Below are 21031 nucleotides of genomic sequence, written 5' to 3' on the forward strand. Positions count from 1 at the left end.
TTTTGAAACCTAAAAGCCCATCCCTAGGGACATACTTCCTCCAACAAAGTCACACCTCCTAGTCCTCCTCAAACAACACCACCAGTTGGGGATTGAGCATTCAAATGCCCAAGGCTATGGGGGCATCTCATTCAAACTTCCACAACTGTATTATTTACTTTCCCATCTTCCCTCTGCTATAGTTCTGTATGAGCAGAAATTGATGCTCTACCTGGACCCAGAACAGTGCCAGGTGCCCTAGTGGCTGAACTGATGCGCAGGGTGGACATCACTCACATCAAAGCCTTTGGAAAAATGCAGGTGCAACCTACCCAGATGTGCACGTTCACCCCTGAGTGTACAGTGTAGCGGTGAGTGAGACGGAAATAATCTCAGATCTCACGGAGCCAAGAACTTACGGGCTTGATCAAATAATTATAGACTTTTAGGATGGAAAGAGTCAGACATCTTTCCTAACAAGAGCCACCATTTTACAATTGGGAAAGAAAGGGGTGGAGAGAGAAATCGATTTGCCTTTGCAGAGCCAGGGCACAAACCCACTTTGATCTGGTCATAAAGACCTCGTACTCAGACACACATTAGATAGAGTGTCCCTAGCCCCACAAAGCTCTTTGTCTTCTCGGTTTGACAATCTAACATTTCGTGAAAGGGCTACCACCTTCTGCTAGTTAAAACATCACGGCCCTGCTGTCAGTAGTTACTTCCTCCAATGGAAACACGCCCCCTGGAGGGTACAGGGAGACTCTCAGGTCTCAGAAAGGCCATGAAACTTACAAGATTCACCAGTTCCTTCCCAAGATTATATAATCAGTAAATGCTTGCTGGGGAGGGGAGACTATTCAGTAAAGTGACAACCAGAGACAAGAGTTCCCGGAAGCGAGCCATGGGAAGGTCATCATAAGGACAGGCTCTGGATTGCTGCCCAGCATTGGAACTAAGATAACAGGGACTCCCAGAGCAGCCCCCAGCTTCTGGCTGGAGGGCTGGGACTCTGGATACCAAAAGTTCTCTCCACTCTGGTCTGCCACAGCCAATGGAGGTGTCAGTCTGAAATCAAAAGGAAGGGAGATGATCTCCAGAAGCATCCCCCCTGATGAGTTATCCACACTGATCTACCTGAAGCCCTGGTGGCTAGGGGAAGGCTGGAAGAGAGCCTTAGGTCTTCTATGAGCTTCCATTAGCCAAATAAGGAAGTGGTTAGAGGCAAAGATGTATGGATGTCCCTTACTATGTGTTACATGTAACAGAGGAAAGTGATCTTTTTGGTGAGATGTGATGAAATGGGGGTGAGGGGACATTTGGATGGGAAATCTGAAGTTTCATCAGTAGAGTAACCCCAACCTTCCATTAGTGGAGTACCATCATGCCAAAAAAGAAAGGTTACGAAATATTTAACTGTGTTAAGATGTGTTGTATTTGTTTAATTATGTAAAGATGTATTGCTGTTTTACCTTGCCTGTCTAAATCATCTGATTGAACTAATAAAAAGTCAGATAGCCAATAGCAAGGGAAGAGGTATAGGTGGAACTTCCAGGCAGGGAGAGTAAGTAGGTGGAGGAATTTAGGCTCGAGGGAAGAAAGAAAAAGAGATGCCAGGGAGACACCAGGGGCCAGACAGACAGACATGAAGGAAGCAGAACATACAAAATGAAAGAAAGGTAAAAAGCCTGAGGAAAAATGTAGATGAATAGAAGCAAGTTATATCAAGCTAAAAGAGCTAGTGGGAGCCAGGCGGTGGTAGCACACAGTGGTGGCACACACCTTTAATCCCAACAATCGAGAGGCAAAGGCAGTTGGATTTCTGTGAGTTCGAGGCCAGCCTGGTCTACAAGAACTAGTTCCAGGACAGTCTCTAGTTTAGACAGAGAAGCTCTGTCTAAAAAGTTAGTGGGACAAGCCTAAGCTAAGGCAGAATGGTGTAGGAGTCCCTTCTGTTTGTGTGTTGCTTTCATTGGTTAATGAATAAAGAAAACCAACTGCCTTGGCCTAGTTGATAGGACAGAACTTAGGTAGGCAGAGAAGACAGAACTGAATTCTGGGAGAAAGAAAGCTGAGTCACAGAGATGCTATGGATCTTCTGCCTGGTTAGAATCTGCCGGTAAGCCACAGTCATGTGGCGATAAGCAGATTAATAGAAATGGGTTAAATTAAGATGTAAGAATTAGCCAATAAGAAACTAGAGCTAATGAGCCAAGCAGTGTTTTAATGAATACAGTTTCTGTGTGGTTATCTCAGGTGTAAGCTAGCTGGGTGGCCGGGACAAATAAGTGGCCACTCTTTGTAACAGCAGAACATTCATAATTAATAATAAGTCTATGTGTCTATGTGTCTTTATTTGGGAACTGATTGGCTGCCCAAAGAAAACTCCAACTACAATGAAACATCTTGGCAAGCATTGGAAACTTTGGAAGCACAGTCAACCCAAGCACATGCCTCCTTTGCCTCGTGCCCTTCCTTTGGTGATGGTGATGCTGATGCTGAAGCTGAGTTAGTCCTACCGCCTGAAGATGCTGACTTAAGAGAGCCATGGCTATGAGAAGACAACCACCAGCCTACCTTACGATGGGACAAAATGGTAGTCCTTAAGCATTCCCTGGAAGGCTGGGTGAGGATTTAGTTACAAAGTCTACAAAGCAGCTGCTGAACAAAGCACCCAAAAAGTTCTGGAAGCTGCTCCATACTTCTAGAAGGGCACTTTCCACCTACCCTCAGCATTCAGTTCTCCCCTTTGCAGGGATCATTGGACAAAAGGCATGTCCGACCTTTCGACCCTGTGACTCAAGTTTGTCATCTACAAAATTCACACTCGCAAACAATGTGATCAAGTTACAAAATGAATTGCAAAAAAAAAAACCTGATAGTTTAAAGTAAGCTATCCTTCACTTCATACAACTACACATGTACACACATATGCACATACAGCTACATGTGTGCACACATATGTACTCCATTTAGAGAGGCAATAATCTTGGAGGATGCAGGTTTGACATTATAAATCTGTCTCTACCTTTCACATTTTTAAGGAATGAGAGTAAAGACAGTCAGCTATTCCAAAGTTTAGTCTTGTTCCTCTAGTCAGGTGACCCACTCCATCTCTGCAATCTGCGGTGTGGGTGTTAATCATCTTCTGCAATTTTCTCTCATTATCATCTCTCTGTTTGTAGAGAGGAGATTTATATTCTCCCAAGGCCACTGAGCCCCGTGTTCCTCCTAAAGCAGCATCTAGGTTAATGATTAACTCGAATCATTAGCAGTGTGGTCAAAGTAAGCAATTTACAAATGTATGTGACACTCCTTTCTTCAAAGTGCAGTACAAATGTGCTTCCAGAATACAGAATTCCCCATCCATCCGCCTGTTCCTTCCCACACGACCCTTTCTATCCATCCCTCTCCATTCTATCCACAATCTCCTTCTATTCGTCCATTCTCCACCATCCCACCTGTCCAATTGGTTCTTATTACCGTGATAAATACCAAGACCAAAAGCAACTTGGAGGAGGACAGGGCTTATTCAGCTTATACGTTACAGTCCATCGTCAAGAGAAGCCAGGACAAGAGCTCAAGACAAGAACCTGGAGGCAAGAACTAAAGCAGAGACTGTGGGCAAGCACTGCCTATTGACTTGCTCCTCATGGCTTCTACAGCCCAGGACCTCCTGCCTAGGGGTGGAACCACCCACATTGGGCAGGGCCCTCCCACATCAATCATTAACTAAGAAAATGAACTACAGACTTGCCCACAGACTAACCTAATAGGGGTATTTTCTCAATTACTAGTCCCTCTTTCCAGGTGACCCTAGTTTGTGTCGAGCTGACCAAAGGACACCACCCATCTATCCCATTATCATCCATCCATGTCCACCCACCTTTTCATTCCTCATCCACCCATTCCCTAACCATCAACTCTGGGCCTCTCTCCCACACACACACTATTATTGCCTCTGTTTTATAGATGAAGGAACTGGGACTGAGGGAGTTTCTGTTACTCATTACCAGAGGGTAGCTTTCCCTCTGGCTGTACTGTAGTCTGAAGAAAGCCTAGTTGTTCACAAGTCCATAATAGGCACGCAGTACGTATTTGCTGTAGGAATGGACTCCAGGGTCTGTGCCTAGTGTTGAAGAATAATGAAACACAGAAGCCTTTGAAAAACAAAAAATTTTAGACCCACATGCCAATACAGTGAAAGTCAACCACACAATACATCAGTGGAGCCTAGAGGAAGTGTGCAAGATGTCCAGAGATCTTGGAGAGAACAAAATCTGAGCAGGAATTAAAATTCCATTTCATCAAGACAAAAATCTATGTAAAAAAAATTACATCCATTTAAAAGATAATATTTAAAGACTCTTGAGAGGAGAGTACATTTGTCAATCTGGTGCTGCAATCAGTATGCTGAGTTATTTCAGAACGATTCTCTAGTCTCTATCCTGGCAGTCCCTAGCCAGCTTTGTGTATCCTGGGATATCATGTAGAAAGAAATTACAATTCCTTTCACTTAGCACAATGGACTTGAGGCTTATCCATCCTGTGGAATCTTAGCAATATAGCAATATTTATTTCCCTTTTGATATTACACAGCATCCCATTTTATGGCCATGCCAAAGTTAATTCGTCCATTTACCTGTTGAAGAAAACATAAAGCTGCTTCTAGACTCTGTTTATTGCAGATAAAGCCTCTATTATCACCTGCTTATGCATTTCATTTCATTTGAGCAAATACCTGGGCATGAGTCACTGGGTCATGAGGCAAATATAAACCTCAGAAGACACTACCAAGCTGTTTGCCACAGCGACGGCGCCATTTCTCTTTCCTGCCGATTGTCTGTGAACGTCCTGGTTGCTCCCTAGCTTCACCAACAGTTTGTGCTGTGAGTTTAAAATAATTTTATGGTACTTATTCTAGTAAGTATGCAGTGATAGATCCTCACTGTACCTTTAATTTCACTGATGCCATTGAGTGTATCTCCTTGATATGGACATTGTATGTCTTTTTGGTGTGCGAGTGGATGCATGTGTGAGTGCACGTGTGTGTACACCTGTCTATGCATGTGTTTGAGGCTAACAGACAACCTCGGTTGTCATTCCTCAGTTATCAACCTTATATGTGAGAGAGAGGGCCTCGGGCATTGCAAGTGGGCTTGACTGGCTCACCAGTAAGTCCAAGGGATCCATTAGTCTCCGCCTCTCCAGGCCTGGGATTACGACCATGCACCACCTCACCTGGCTTGCATATCCTTTGATCCTGTTCAATCTTTTGCCCATTTCTACTACATTGCTTTTGTATTATTGAGTTTTGGGGTTTTTTTTTATGTCTTCTGGATAAAAGTCCATTGTCAGCTCTGAGAGCTGCAAAGGCCTGCAAAGGCCTGCCAATCACACACCGGCCTCTTCACGAGGTGTCGGAAGAAAGTTAACTATTTCTCTACTGTTTTCTTTCTTTTTGAAAATGGGTCATACTTCCTGGTTCTTCATGCATTCATTTCTTTTGTTGTAGCCTGAAAGTTTTCGTTTATAGTGCTTCAGAAACAGAGCGTTTTTTGCATTGATCCCACACATGTTCTGGGCTTGTCTGACTTAGCGGACAACTAAACACATTTAATAACCCATAGGTCAGTGTTAATGAATCTGTTCTTCAGGTGCTTGGTTTCAGGAATCTTCCAAATACACTGACAAAGTTTCCACAGATGCGGGTCCTCTTGCCTGGATCTCCTTTTTCCTTCATCTCCCACCCTTTTCCTTCTGTGACATCTCTAGACACTGTACTCCTGTCCCTCAAGAAGACAGTGGCTTTTCCTCTTTGGCTTCCCCTTCTAAGAGCCCAGACCATCCTCAGTCTCAATCTGCAAAGATAGGGCACTCGGCACTCCGGTCCCTTCTATACCTTGATTCTCCCTCCAAATGCATCTACTTTGTTTTTTGTGGCTTCAATGCCCTCAGTTTTGTTTGTTTGTTTGGTTGGTTGGGTTGTTTGTTGTTTTGTTTGTCGACTGCCCATATTTCTGGGAGAATTGATGTCTGCTAGACATTAACTTGCCACACCTTAATCAGAATAAGTGGGCTTTTATTTTTTTTAAGATTTATTTATTTATTATGTATACAGTATTCTCAGTACTCTGCCTGCAGGCCAGAAGAGGGCATCAGATCTCATTACGGATGGTTGTGAGCCACCATGTGGTTGCTGGGAATTGAACTCAGGACCTTTGGAAGAGCAGGCAGTGCTCTTAACCACTGAACCATCTCTCCAGCCCCATAAGTGGGCTTTTAAAGATGCTCTTTATTTTTTTTAGAAACAGTGGGCAAGAGTGCCCAAGACAAAGGGGTGAGCTTCATGAAGGCAGAAATGTGGCAAGCTCGGGCTTTAATGAAATAAATGCACAAAAAAGATGCTTGCAAACACACGGCACTGGAGGCTGGGGCATCACTGTATCCTGCTCCCCCGCAAGAGAAAAACTGAGGCAGTGAATGCTTCTAATTCCGAATGAAGACCAAATCCTACCATATACACACTGCCATGCACAGCCCTCCCGCAAGCATCTCTCAAGGAAAATGACACGGTGTGGGCCGTTGCTGGAGATGAAGTCCGGGCCCTCAGTTCTAACATTCAGATACTGTCAACATAGAGGCATGCTTTCCTGCCTCTGAGACTGCTAACATGTTTCTGTGACACATACATGACTTTATCCAGAAAAGGCTGGGACGTCTCTGTCAGGAACTGAAAGCTATTCTCTTTGGCGCCCCTCTCCCTCCCTGGTCTCATGGCCTTAGTCTAAGAAAGCTGTCTGCGCAGCAGTGTTAGAGGGGAAGTCCTCCAATGTGAGCCAGGGCCTCTGCATTGCAATCCTTGGAAGCTCACCGATGCACCATCGGGAAGAGAAGACCAGAAGTGAGAGCCAGTTCCATCTACCTGACTCACGCCTTCTTTAAACGTGGCTAATTTAAATCATAAAAAGAATGTTTAATGGGTCACAACTTTTGATGACCGTTTATGCTCACAAGAAACGGTGGGAAAATAAACAAACCTAGACGGCTGTGTTTGCTCTATCTACACACAGATGTGTGTGCTGGTGGGAAACAGTAAGATCAAAGAAACCATGGGCTGGCGTCCTAGACCAAAAAAACTAAACAGTAACCAAGCCCCGGTATCCATTGCTTCCCTGCTTCCTGAATGCAGACTCAAGACGTCCAGCTGCCTCAAGCTCTGCCTCCACGGCTTCCGGCCAGGAGGGACTGTGCTCTCAGACTGTCACCAAATCCAACCCTTCCTCCTTTAAGGTGTTGTTGTCAGATGTTCTGTCACAAGAAGACAAGTGAGACACTGCCCAGTCTTGTCCCACATCTCTGTGGGGTAACTGCCAGCCGCTCAGGTGGCTCCTGCTGCCCCCATGGCATGTGGAAGCCAGGGTAGACAAAGCCCAGTGCCTGTCCCCAGGACCAGCCCTATCCAGGGTCGGAGGGAGGGGCTTCCCTGGTTGCCCTCCCTCAGACTTTCCCCCCTCTCCCCAGCCTCCTCTGTCCTGTCCCCTCGATGCTGGGGACTCCAGAGAGGATTTGGGGTTGCAGCTTAGTCATCACTCCCTGGTTAAGTTTTTGGCTCCTCCCAAGCCCAGCAAGGACCCACATCCTCTCAGGCTCCCTGGAGATGGCTATTTTTTCCCATTGGTGTATGTTCACTGTGCATGGGCCTGCGTTCCATAAGGACGTTTTCATAAGTATGCAGTGTGCATTGACTGCTCTCTCCCCCACACCACTCTACCATCCCTGTGCTAGCTGGTTTTATGTCAGCTTGACACAAACTACAGTCATTTGGGAAGAGAGAGCCCCAATTGAGAAAATGCTCCCTCCAGATTGGCCTAGAGAACATTTTCTTGGTTGGTGATTGTGAGAAGGCTCAGCTCACTATGGGCAGTGCCATCCCTGGGCAGGTGGCCCTCGATAGTATAAGAAAGCAGACTGAACAAGCCATGGAAATCAACCGAGCAAAAAGCACTTCTCCATGGCCTCTGCATCAGCTCCAAGTTCCAGCCTTGAGTCCCTGCGCTGACTTCCCTGGGTGGTGGACGGTTAACCTGGCTGCTTCCGGTCATGGGGTATTATCATGGCATTGGAAACCCCAGCTAAGACAACTCACCTTTCTCCTCTGTCTCACTGGTCTCGTTTGTATTACACAGTCTCACCTCTGTGTTCATGTCACATATATATACGTGATTGTGGGTCACCCACTTAAAATCTAGGAACTGCAAATGAAAGAAAGTACGGAGTTTGTTTTCCTGAGACGGATCCAGTTTGTTTAATACAATTGTGTCCATCCGCTTTCAGGCTTCCCTCTCTTTCCTCCACATCACTGCTGGGGAATGTTCTGGGCAGTTCCTATGAGCCGGAACTCTGTAGTGCTGCACCTGTTCAGGTCCCAGCTCCATGGGCCCCTGCAGTGTGCTGCAGGTGAGTTCTGTCACCCCCCCACCGCCAGCTCCCCACTGTCTTTAAACACTGAGAATCACAGCAGCCTGCAGGGCTGTTGGAGAAGTAAGTGTTGATGCTCCCTCAGGTGAAGTAGGCATTCAGTATAAGAGAACTAGGGTTCCTTTCCTTCATCAGTGTATCTGTCTGGTCTGGGACCTGTTCTGTGCTGGGGTGGAGGTGGCCAAACTTCAGCCTACCTCTTGTTTGCACAGACGAAATGTCGCTAGACCACAGTCTCCCTGATTCTTCAAATATTGCTGACATCCCAAAGCACGGCCACCCGCATTCTTTTCTATCATTGATTCCCAAGATCAGCCCTGAGCTGTTACACAGAAGCCGCGTGGTTGCTGACCTCAAAATTTCGCTACATTGTTATTTCCAGAAAACGTTGCTGATCCCTGACCTTGAAGAACGCCTGAGGAGGCTTTCTGAGGATGAGTGACGTGCGTGCAGGTGCAGCGACAGAGTCACCGGCTGTAGGACAGCCGGAGACTAACGGGAAATTTGCTCTCGCTGGTTTTGCTTTCTTTTGGCAGGTAGGCTTTTCCCCTGAACTAAAAACTAGCGTTTAAATATGACACCTTGATTAGTAACTGCCTCGCGGCATGACTGACGGTGCTGGTGGGTGGGGACGCCTGGTGGAAAGGAAAGGGGAAGAATACTTAGGAAGAGGGAGGAGGAGGCCTGGGAATCAATAGCGCAGAAGCCGCCCCGCCCCTCCAAGCGGCCTCGGGTCTTAGAGCCACGCCCTCCCTGAGGCAAGCCTGGACTGTTGTAGCCTGGCAAGTGGGAAACACACGAACAGCTTTTGTTGGGTGAATGAAGTAGATGACTGGGAGGAAAGCTAACAACTGTGAAGCCAGAAACAGTTCGTATCTAAATTCCACATTTAGTCCCTTCAAAGAGGTCTCTGTTCCAGTGGGACCGGGATCCTCACCCTGCATCCCCGCCCCTCCTAGCGCCGGCGCGGAAGAACTCCACAGTATGCCTTTGTAGCATCCTCTACTACTTTTGCCTCAGCTGTAGCTCTTTGGAGAAAACTGAGCTTGCCTGCAGGAGTCGTCCCCATCAGCCCTTTTGACCTTTTGAACATGTGTTCCATGACCTTTAGCTAAGCATACACAAAAATATGTTTGCTATCTTTCCTTCTTGAATTTTGACCTTAAACTGAGCATGCTCAAAAATGTGCTCCTTAACTGAGCACGTTCAGGGGGGGGTGGCTCATGAGGCCCCTTCTTCTTTTTTTTTTCTTTTTTTAAATTTTAATTACATAATTTTTTTAATTGATTCTTTGGGAATTTCTCATCAAGCATCCCAATCGCAGCCATCTCCCAGTCCCTCTACATCTGCCCTTCTCCCTTGTGGCATTCCCCCCACCCCAAGGAAAACTTAAGTAATAAAAACAAAAAAAATACAAATAAGAATATTAATTAAAAGCAAATAAATAAGCAGAAACAAGACATAAAAGACAAATAAGAAACGACACTTCGCTGCTCCATCTTTCCCGTCTCTCCATCCCCCTTCACTCGACTTGGCGGCACTGGGAGCGGCTGTGTGTCATGCAATAGACTCTTTAGGCCAAACAGCTTTCCTTGCAAATGTTCATCGTGTAGTGTGCTGTTGGTCAAGTTCAAGGCCACTGGCTTCTGGTACACCATCAATGCTGGACCCTCCCCGAATCTCCTCTTGAATAGCCATGCTGAGTCATGGAGATCCTGCTGGTGTGGTTCCGCAGAACCAGTCCCTTCCTGCACTCCAGCAGGTCCTAGATGGGGTAGATGGTAGGGAGTTCCACCTCAAAGGCCTGAATGTGTGCTCAGGTGGTAGCTGAGTCCGTCAGTCCAGGCTGCTGAGACCACCCGCTCAGGTGAGGGGCGGAACCAGCTCTCTCCATACCAGAGAGAGAGGGCTGCTAAACTGGCCCCGCCCTCGTAATTCAACAAACCGTTCAACACCTTGTTCACATGGACCCCTGTGGTAGCATAAGCAACAGACCCCAGCTGTGTCTGGACCACTTGTCACCATGGCCCCAGGTACAACCCTCTCACATCAGGATGGACCAACCAGTAGCATGGTCCCTGGACTTCAGCATGTCCCCTAGCAACAGCCCAGACTCTGAGAAGCTGCACAGCCTTTGATGGTAACAGAAGCCGCAGGCATCAGCATAGACCCTGGATGCCATAGACATGGCCCCCAACCTCAGTTCAGGCCCAGACATTACTATAGGTGTTAGTGCAGGCCACCCCAATCTGTATGGCCCTGTTGGCAGCCTGACCCTCAGACATCAACGTGGCCGCAGAGGTCAGCTCAGATCCTACACATCCCTAGGTGGTAACAGGAGTCGTGGACATCGACACAGACCCCGTCTGTGGTAGAACAGACCCGACATGGCCCTCGGCAGCAGCTCAGCCCAGAACGCACCATGGCCCTGGTTGGCAGCGTGAACCACCCAGGTTGGCATGAACCCCCAGTGGCACATACCTCAGACTCCAGCAGGGCCATGGGTGGCAGCACAGGGCATTCAGATCCGTATGATCCCAGCAGCAGCCTCAGACACCAACATGGCCCCAGGTGTCAGTCCAGACCCTTAGCATCTGCACGGCCTTTGGTGGTAACAGGAGCCCTGGACTTCAGCTCTAACTCTGTCTGCAGTAGGGCCACGTACCCAGACATCGCCCTGACCACAGCCCAGGCCTGGACAACGAGGTACCTTCTTTTTTAGATCTCCTCTTTCATTCCCTGCTTGGCTTGAGCTTTGCACCAACCCTCCATCCAGTGGCAAATGGAAGCTGCAGAGCAGTGAGTGCCCCAGAAGTACCGGGAAGGAGAACACTCATAGACGGAGCAGCCGCTGTGAGCCTCGGTGTCCACGCATCAGTGAGGTCATTAGTCAGTTTTACCAATGACAGACCGAGACCCAGGAAGTGGACTGTGGTCTATTTGTGCTTACGGTCTGCGCATCCCTCAAGGGTAACGGTAAGCAGTTCTTTAGGCTTAAGATGTGAGCCTTGAGTAAGGACGTAAGGAGGCATTAACGGTTTACTAAAAGCTCCTCCACCATCATCTTCATCCAGTGAAATCATCTAAAGACATTAACTAAAATAATGCCACATGTATAGGTATCTGTCCAGATCACCCATTCCAGGCTATTTTTCTGGGCTATTTTATTTTTGCATTGTGTTTTGCTTTTGTTTATTTGAAACAGGTTCTTGCTATGTAGTCTGACCTAAACTAGAGATTCCCCCTGCCTCAACTTCCTTGATGTTGAGTTTAGTGGTGTGTGTCAACACATCTAGCATTGAGACTTGTCTTGATTTCTCTAATATCTTTTTAAATTTATATGTATGTGTGTGTGCACCTCTATGACCTTGTTGTGTTCACTATGTGTGACCCATGCCAACAGAGGGCAGAAGAGGGTGCTAGATCCCACGGAACTGGAATTATAGGTGGTTGTGAATTGCCTGATATGGGTGCTGGAAGTCAAACCTGAGTCCTCTGTAAGAAGAGTAGGAGCTCTTAGCTCTGTGCCACCGCTCCAGCCCCTGATGTAGTATTGTGTTAACCTCACACAGCCATGCTATGCTCAGGAGCAGTGGTTCTCAACCTTCCTAATGCTGCAACCCTTTAATACAGTTCCTCATGTTGTGGTGACCCCCACATATAATTACTTCTTTGTTACTTTATAACTATAATTTTGTCACTGTAATGAATCATAATGTAAGTATCTGATATGTAGGATATCTGATATTAGGCCCCTTTAGGGGCCGTGACGCCATGCATGGGCTGAGAACCACTGCTCTAGAGACTCCAAAGGATGAAACGATCCCTAGGGCTGTGAGTCTGTAGGACTCAGACCACTAACTCTCTCATTCTCTACTTGCTACTGCAAAAAGGCTTTCTTTGTTTCCTTCCAGGGAGAGATTCCCCACTTAACGCTGTGGGGGTAGTGTGATGGAGCCCCAGCATTATTATATGACACAAACAGTTTTCAGTGTCTTGAGTTCGATACCGCACATCAGGCCAAGCAGCTCAACTCTGAAAAATCTGGCCATGAGTTTCTTATAATCAAGCACGCTGTTTTCTCAGAGATAGGAAAGCAGGCTTTGTGGGTAGAGAGAATGTGCCCTTCTCCAGCTGAATCGGGGAGAATGTGATGTCATCGCTGCCTCTGGACAGTCGAGTAGATGGAGCGTGTGGTCAGTGCTTTTACGTCTAGAAGGGCTTTTACTTTTAATGGCCTATAACTGAAATGCAAAAAGGCTGAGACAAGGCTTTGTTTTAGACTGGATTTCACCAAATACATCTGGTGCCACAGAAAAGCATTCAATGACAACGTCTCGGGGACTGTCACAACTGGGCTGTCACAACAGGGAGCTGTGGCCCTCCCTGCTCCCATTCCTGACTGAGGCTCTGTGGGGCATGCCCCACTTTCATCGTTCTTGGACATTAAGAGGGAGAGCCCAGGCTTAGCTCACCAGCCTGCTGAGCCCTGTTGTTCTTCCTAGCGGTCTTAGCTTCAGGTTCCTGCTCTTTCCAAAAGGCAATGAGGCCAAACGGAATAGATTGCTGGGAGGCTAAAAAGATAAAAACCTGTCAACGTTTCACAGAAGTAAATGGCACGGACGGCAGCCAACACCGTAATTATGCTTCTCAGCACAGTTTATAGAATCTTTAAACAGTGACGTGAAACCAAGTAGGTTTCTGTCATCCTCTGAGGACCATAGCTCTCTGCCCCCCTTGTCTGTGCATGGGCCACAGGTCTGTCTTGTTCTGTCCTCTCATCCGGAGGTTCTGCCTGGCTCCCCCTTAGGTCAGCTGACAGGCCAGCAGCTGTGCCAACACCACTTCTTTCCCTCGTGGTCCACGTCTGTCTCACTGGCTGTCAAGGGGCCCCTGCGATGTTGCAAGCAGAACACGGTGCTGAGGGTTGTGCAGGGCTAGGGAGGGGGGAGCCTGGTCAGCTGCCATTGTAAGCAATTTTCATGTGTTGATTCTCTACTCTGAGCAATAGCTTTGCTCTTATACTGGGACCCCTCTGAGGGTCCCTTGCCTGCCCGGCCTTGTGGCCATGCCCAGGTCTTTACATCCTGTCCCTGCTGTATTGTGTCCAGCCCTCTGGGCCCGAGGGTGTGCTAGGATGCTCTAAGATCTCATTTCACTTCCTTTACCTCCTGGCCTGGTACTGATGCCCAATCTTAGGTCCCCTGTGCTACATGTGTGTCAGACACTCACATCTTAGCTTCCTCTTGCCCATCATTCTCTTTCCTGATCCTCCCCAGCACCCCCAAGAAACCCCACCCTTAAAGATAGACAGGATTGGCTTGCTCATGGCACCAGAAACAGGTACTCTTCCTGTCTCTAGCTCACATCTGTTTAACCTCGCCATGTTCTCTTGTCGTGCACTCCAAACTGTTCCATCCTCACAAAAGCTCTGTAAGGGAATAACTGATTATTGCCATCTGATAGACAGGAAAATAGGGGCTGGAGTCAGGTGCTAGTGCATTTCTCAGCACTACAAAAAATACCTCAAGCTGGATACTTCCAAAAAGTGCACACACATGTGTGCAAGCGAAAGAGAGAGAGAGAGACAGAGACAGAGAGAGAGAGAGAAAGAGCTAGCTTACTTTGGCTCATAGTTTTAGAGGTATAAAGCCTAACAGCCTTGTCTGATAATAGTTTTCTTACTGACAGAGTCCAGGGGCAGTGCAAGACATTGCATGACAAGAAACAGTAAGCTGTGTGTGACCATTCTCTCTTCTTACAAAGCCACCAGGAACCATTCATGGGGACTCTACACTACTGAGTCATCTAATCCTAGTGACTTTCTGGAGATTCCACCTGCAAACGACAGTTAGGGAGAAGCGCCCACCTACCTCACCAACACGCTCACATGAGGCTCTGGGCGCCGAACCAACTCAATGAGCTTGGCAGGCAGTTGTGTTGACACCACAGCCGTCTACCACCAGCTTAGGTCACAAGATCGGACGACTTTAGGAACTAGGTTTAGAATCTGAATGTGTGTAGCGCCCAGCATGTGCACACGCCCTTGACTGCAGCCTGCCTTGCGGCTGAGAGGAATCTAGGGCAACGGTGAAAGCTGCTGGGGGTCAAGAAGACAACCCGTCAGCAGCTGCAGTCCCCATGTGGCATGCTCTCATCCGTGAGCTGTGCTCGCCATGCATGAACTGCAGATTGCATTTAATTATCCCCTTTGTTTGGTTATAAAATTCATCCACTCTCTACCAGGCAGGCATATTAAATGTTTCTCCAGCATCGATGTCTTTATGTTCTTAAAGCTACAGAACATCCTCAGAAATAATGTTTGAAGATATAGTTCCACAGGTGGAATGGAACTTCATTGGGCAGTCACTGTCCATATGACACAGCCGTCGGGCTCCCAGGGCTTGTGTCAAAGAGCTGCCTCACTGTGTGAGCACCCTGGCAAGTGACTCCTCATGCACACGGTGACCTATGAGCCACTTGATCCGATGCTATGCACGAGGGTTGTGCTCAGACTGGACCTTCAGAGGGACCATTACAATACTCCCCAAAAGACATTGTAACTGTGTTCCAGTCTTGTTTTCCTGGTAAAGGCTCAGTCGCCAGATGATATGGAAAGTCTAGAGGATACAGGAACAGCATTGAACTCTGTGACCATATTGATCTCCCACAACAGTCCAGGAACTACATGGGAAGTTATGTCCACTTTACAGACGTGGACACTGAGCTCGGCTGGAGTTAGCCTTCCTTCCTGAGGCCTCACCTAACGCAGTAACTACTTTTCTTCTCTTCACATAATCTTTTCTGCTTTCTGGACACCATTGTCTTCTTTAAATATTAAAATTTTGAAAAAGCAGCAAATACTCATGATAAAAAAGTGACAGTTTCCCCAGTGATGTTCTCACTCGCGTAGACCAGGAACTTTGACCAGCTTTACCCCACTGCCCCTCCTGCCCCCTCCCTGCCCCAAGCCTCCTTCCTTTGGTCAAATGGCCCTCTTTTGCTTTTATCATACACACACACACACACACACACACACACACACATACATATACTCATATGCAAGGGTGTCTGTAAAAATCTAGGTTCCACAGAGAAAAGAAAACAAATGACCTTTGTCTTTCTGAGTCTGGCTTATTTCATCTAACATACTGTTCTCCAGTTCTGCCCATTGTCCTGCAGGTGCCGTCATTTCCTTCTCCTCTGTGGCCAAATGAGACACCAGTGTGTGTCCCTACCATATCGTCCTATCTGTTAATCTCCTGGGGACACCTGAACTGATCCTGTGGCTTGGCTACTGTGGACAGGGTCACACTAAACTCAGACATGCAGGGATCTGCTACTAGGTCCCCAGCTCACCCTGCACTCACTCTTCTGACTCAGTGCCTGCAGACTGGTGTTTGACCAGGTCTTCCCACGGCTCACCGTGGCTCAGGCTGACGGGTGCTGGTCTAATTAGTCCCTAGAAAGGTCAGATCAAGGGTGGCATTCTCTCCTGCAGAAATCATCGTTTAAGGGAAGCAACATCCAGGAAAGAAGTGCACAGCATCCTGGGGATGGACAGACTATTAGTGAGTCTCCTTGAGTTTGGTTGTGGGAAGGAAATGAGAACCTTCAGTCTGACAAATCCTCCACAGGTCACTCATAGAAAAATGCAAATCCTCAGACTGCATCCCTGGGGCCACTCTGGGGACTCAGCTGCAACCTGGGATTACACCATTCAAGGGGTGGAAACAAAGCCTCGGTCGGGGGGGATTGGCTGGAGGTTTACAAAGTGGGTAGCTAGTGAGCCACTGGGAACTTAAAGAGAAGAGAAAAGACAGTGTCTATAAGGAACTAGGGCATCCTTTGTCTGGTCCTGCAAGTTGGAAGCCAGAAGGCTGTGCTCACACCTGACTCTGAACATGCCATCCAGGCCCTATGGAAGCACTGGTACTCGAGCTGGGCAGAGGAAGTGGCTCAGGAACTTGTGAAATTGTGCAGACAGAAATCACCCAGTATCCATCTGTTGAGTGACTCCTGACGCCAGACACACTCCTAGGTGCTGGACATAGAAGAAATGGGGACACAGACCAAGTTGGCATTGTGCTTTGCTCTGTGAGAAACTGCTTGGCAGATTAGAATAATCACCACACAAAAGGCAAAGGAATGAAGATGAACGAAAATGACAGTCTTAGAAGGGATCACAGGCCTCTTGCTTCCTGGGAGGGGGTGTTCATTCCACAGGGCATTGTCGCTGGGTGACCTTGGCATCCATTTTATACCCATGCAGGTAGGACAATCTGGTGCTCCGTTGGGTGGGATGACCAGCCAAGCAGTAGAGTCTGGGAGGAAAGGAACCTCTCCCTGAATCCAGAAAGGTTGGGGTGGGGTTACCCAGGGACCATGACAAGGGTGAAGAGGATGCAGAGAAGAAAATCAGTGGGATCTCTGGACTCCCAACAGGCACTAGCAACTTCCCCACTGTGTGTGAAAGACTTGTTCAAACTGTTATTTGCTTCTCTTCTCCTGAGGAATCACTGAGCACTTCTAACAAGAATGACATGAATACTTTTGCAGTAAACAAAGCCATGGAGAATTCTGAGCAAAATAAGAAGTCTCTTTCCACATTCTCCTATTTGCTTCTGCAGACATCCCCTAAGAATGCTCTTCTGTGCAACCATGCTCAGCCCCAATGCACAGATGCCCCTGACGTGAGACAATTCCGTTTAGGATTTGGGGTCCTTTTGAGGAGGGGAAAGTAGTGCACACTAGTTCTAAACTGTGCTTCAAATTTGGGTTAGGTCTTTCCCAGGTTAGCCATGTGCTGTGTGCAAGAGTTTTGGGGATGCTGGGCATGGGCGATGAGCCATAGGGAGGGAGTAAACAGAGAAATGGCCACTCCTCACTGCACCCAGCAGCCTCTCTCTCTCTCTCTCTCTCTCTCTCTCTCTCTCTCTCTCTCTCCAATATGCAACAAGCGACGTGTGCTGTACAACACTATTATAAAAACATGTTGTTCATTATGCGAATTTTGTCCAGCTGTTGGCTAATGATCACATTTGAAGGGGACTGGGCTACGCCAGGATGCTTTGTGGGTTAGTGTGGTAAATACCGTCCAACTTTTGATGGGTTTCTCAGAACATAGGCCCACCGTAAGTCAGGGAGCAGGTGTACTGTGTCTTAAATCAGAAATGGGATTAGATAAGTCTTTTACAGCACTGGTGACCCCTTTTTACTTTACAGCATGTAAGAGGAATCATTTGTATCAATAATTACATGACGGTCTCTTTTTTCTGTGATAAATTCCATTTTTCCTACTGATGAAGTCATGTTGCTTGAATGAATTCATCCTGTTCATCAACATGAAATAAATTCTCAAATGCACTTGTTTCCATAATATTAATTGATGGGTGTTTCTGAGTCAGTAAACACACTGTAAAGATTTGTTTATTTTTATGAGTATGTGTGTGTGTCTGCATGAGTTTGTGTGCAGCAGGTGTATACCTGGTGCCCTCAGAGACCAGAGGAGGATGCTGGATCCCCTGGAACTGAAGTTCCAGCTGGTTGTAAGCTACCTTATGTGGGTGCTGGGAAGCGAACCCAGGACCTCTGGAAGAGTAGTTGGTTCTCATAAGTGCTGAGCCATCTCTCCAGCTCCTAACATTCCGTTTTAGTCGCTATAGCTTTACATATGGTTTTATAACAGTGTCGTTCCTCTTTTTGAAAATTTCCACAGTAATTTTTTACACATTTTAATACCAAGTCTAAAACCTTGCTAAGTTTCATTAAAACTCACATCAAACTATGATTAGGGTTGTATTGTCAATGAAGAACATGTAGAATGGATTATGGTATTTTTTATAATTTCTCTCCCTATCTAGCTTATGCCATAAATTTTCTTCCCCGTCTTTCCTTCCTTTCTTCCTTTCTCTCTCCTTCCTTCTTTCCTTCTGTGCTGGAATTCAGGATCTGGTTCATGTAAGGCAAATGTTCTCATATTGTTCTACATCCCAGCCCACAAATTTCCATTACATAGGAGGATCTGAAATACTATTATTCATTTGTAAGGCCGAATAATTTTCTTCACCGAGGGCTAGAGAGACTGCTCAGAGGTTAAGAGCACTGGCTGCTCTTCCAGAGGACCCAGGTCCAGCTCCCAGCATCCACATAGCGGTTCCCAGCCATCTGTAACTCCAGTTTCAGGGGACATGATGCCCTCTTCTGACATCTGTGGGCACCAGACACACACACTGCACAGAGATGCATACAAGTAAGACACAAAAAATAAAATAATCTTTAAAAAATTAAATAATAATTTTCTTGACCTAAGTCTTAAACAATTCTTATTAGGTTTGTTTATAGATCCTTTGTATACATCTTTGTTTTAATTACAATTTAATTGTAATTTAATTACAATTTAATTACATTTAATTACAAATGGCAACTTTAGTTACATTCTATAATTGTTTATTATATACCAAATGCTGTGCATGTATCTAGCTCCCATTTCCTGGCACCTCTTTTAGCTCTATTATCATGTTAATTTTTGTTCTTTTGCTTGCTGGAGAAATAATAACTACAAATACCGGCAGTTTTATTTGAAAGTTTACTCCTTTCATTCACGTCATTTTTGTTTTGTTTCGTTAATTTATTTTTGTTTTATTTTGGGAGGTTGTGTTCTTGGTTGGTTGGTTGGTTGGTTGGTTGGTTGGTTGGTTGGTTGGTTGGTATTCTTTGCCTTCTTGCATTTGCTGGGTTCTAGGAGTAGCTAGTGAGCAAAAGGAATGCTGAGAGCAAGACACAGCTCTCAATACAGCTGGTGATTGGGCAGCATTGAGCACTAGGTTAGGGTTTTATCTTAAGACAAGTTTTCCTCTCTCAAGGTCTTTTAGCCACGTATTGAAGTACTCACACATCATTTGCTTTTCTAGTCTACTAAACTGGTGATTGTATTAATAGATTTTTCTGATTTGAAGGCAAAATAAGTTCACCTTATTCCATGTTTAACACACACATAATCCAGTTGACATCTTCCTGTGAAATTTTGCAAGATCACACCGTCAGCCTCCTGATTTCATACTCTCTGTTCTAGGCCTTTCTAATTCGCAACTCTGACCTTTCTAAATCTGATGATATACATTGATTTGTTTGGGTATTTCTAGCTCTCCTTGAATCCTGGGCACCTACTACCTGTTGAATCCCAATAACGAAACAAATTTAGCATCCACAGTTAGCGGAGGAGACAAGAGCATCGGTGGGCAGTTCTGGGGGTGTCCCCAACCGCACAGAGGTGGAGAGATGGCGGAGAACCACCACAAACAGTGCAGGATCAAGCAGCCTGTTCAGCCAGGAGTTCCGGAGCTCACAGAAGGGGCTTATTCCATGCAGAGGACTCAACCTAAAGGAAGGGAGGTTGGAGAAACATGGAGTGTGTTTGGTTCATCAACTGAAGCCCAGTTTAGCTGCACTAATGAGCACATTTCTAGGGGATCATGGCGGAAGGCTGACTTCAAACCGACTACGAGGAACTCTGAAAATAACGTCTAAACAAAGTGGGTCATTGTGGCCAGATTGTTTGAAAGACTCTGAGCCTCAGTGAAAGGAGCCTAGGGAATGAGGAGCCAAGGCAGAGGAGGGTTGAGCAATCCAGACTGTGACAAAGATTCTAGTCACACCTCAATCATTGATGCTATGCTCGTCAGTGTCCCTCAAATTTCATCTGTTTGAAACCCAATCCTCAAATTTTACCTGTACATTGAAGGTACTTTTGTTTGTTTTATTTTTAAGACAGGGCCACTCTATGTAGCTCTGGCTGTCCTAGAACTCACTATGTAGACCAGGCTGACCTCAAATTTACAAGAGCCACCTGCCTCTATCTCCCGAGTGTTGGGATTAAAGGTGTGTACCACCACACCAGCCTAGGGGGTCTTGAGGTGCTGCTTCAGGGAGGTAATCAGATGAGATGAACTCATCTCGGTAGGACCCCTGAGGACACCAGTGCCTTTGAAGGAAAGGGGAAAGACTCCAGCTAGAACTTGCTCTGCCTCACCCTGTCTGGGTACAGCACAGAGGCTGCACCAGAAACCAGGGCCTTAGATTCCTCGGGTTCCAGAGCTTGAACCAAATGAATCTCTATTCTTTATACATTACCTAGTCTGTGGCAATGGGAAATGGGCTAAGACGGCTGGACTTGCTCCAGCCTTACATCAGTACTGTTGGCCAACACAGAACAGCCGAGAAAACCTCCGGCATCCTCCGGTCCCCTCACAGGCACCTGGGTCCTAAATGCAGCTGCTTATATCAGGGCTGCTGTTTCCCATAATTGTGTTGGCATGCATAACCTCACAATGCACAGCACCCTGAGGATCAGGTTCTGTCGGGAAGAAGCTGCAGGCCCCTCCCAACCTCTCACTGTCAGATCCTTTCACTACCTCAAATCTAGCTTTCTCACCCGTAAAATAAGTGTGGGGGAGAGTTAGCAAAATGAAGCCGGCAAAGCCGTTTTCTTTACTGTGCCATTTTTTCTTGAGACACTAACAGCTAGTCAAGTCTTTGACTGGGCAGTGAAGTACGTCTTATTAGCTCTGGG

The 21031-nt window shown here is 46.6% G+C and overlaps 1 long non-coding RNA gene across 1 annotated transcript; it reads left to right on the forward strand.

Annotated features, from left to right (window-relative positions):
• Positions 1-4742: 4742 nt before the first annotated feature.
• LOC146892863 (uncharacterized) lies at positions 4743-17845 on the forward strand. The gene is made up of 4 exons (XR_015003527.2): positions 4743-4868; positions 8317-8439; positions 8843-8996; positions 10789-17845. It is a non-coding gene; the product is annotated as an uncharacterized LOC146892863 (long non-coding RNA).
• Positions 17846-21031: the final 3186 nt, after the last annotated feature.

The sequence above is a fragment of the Myodes glareolus genome, chromosome 9 (genome assembly GCF_982192425.1).
Source record: "Myodes glareolus chromosome 9, mMyoGla1.1, whole genome shotgun sequence".
NCBI lineage: Eukaryota > Metazoa > Chordata > Mammalia > Rodentia > Cricetidae > Myodes > Myodes glareolus.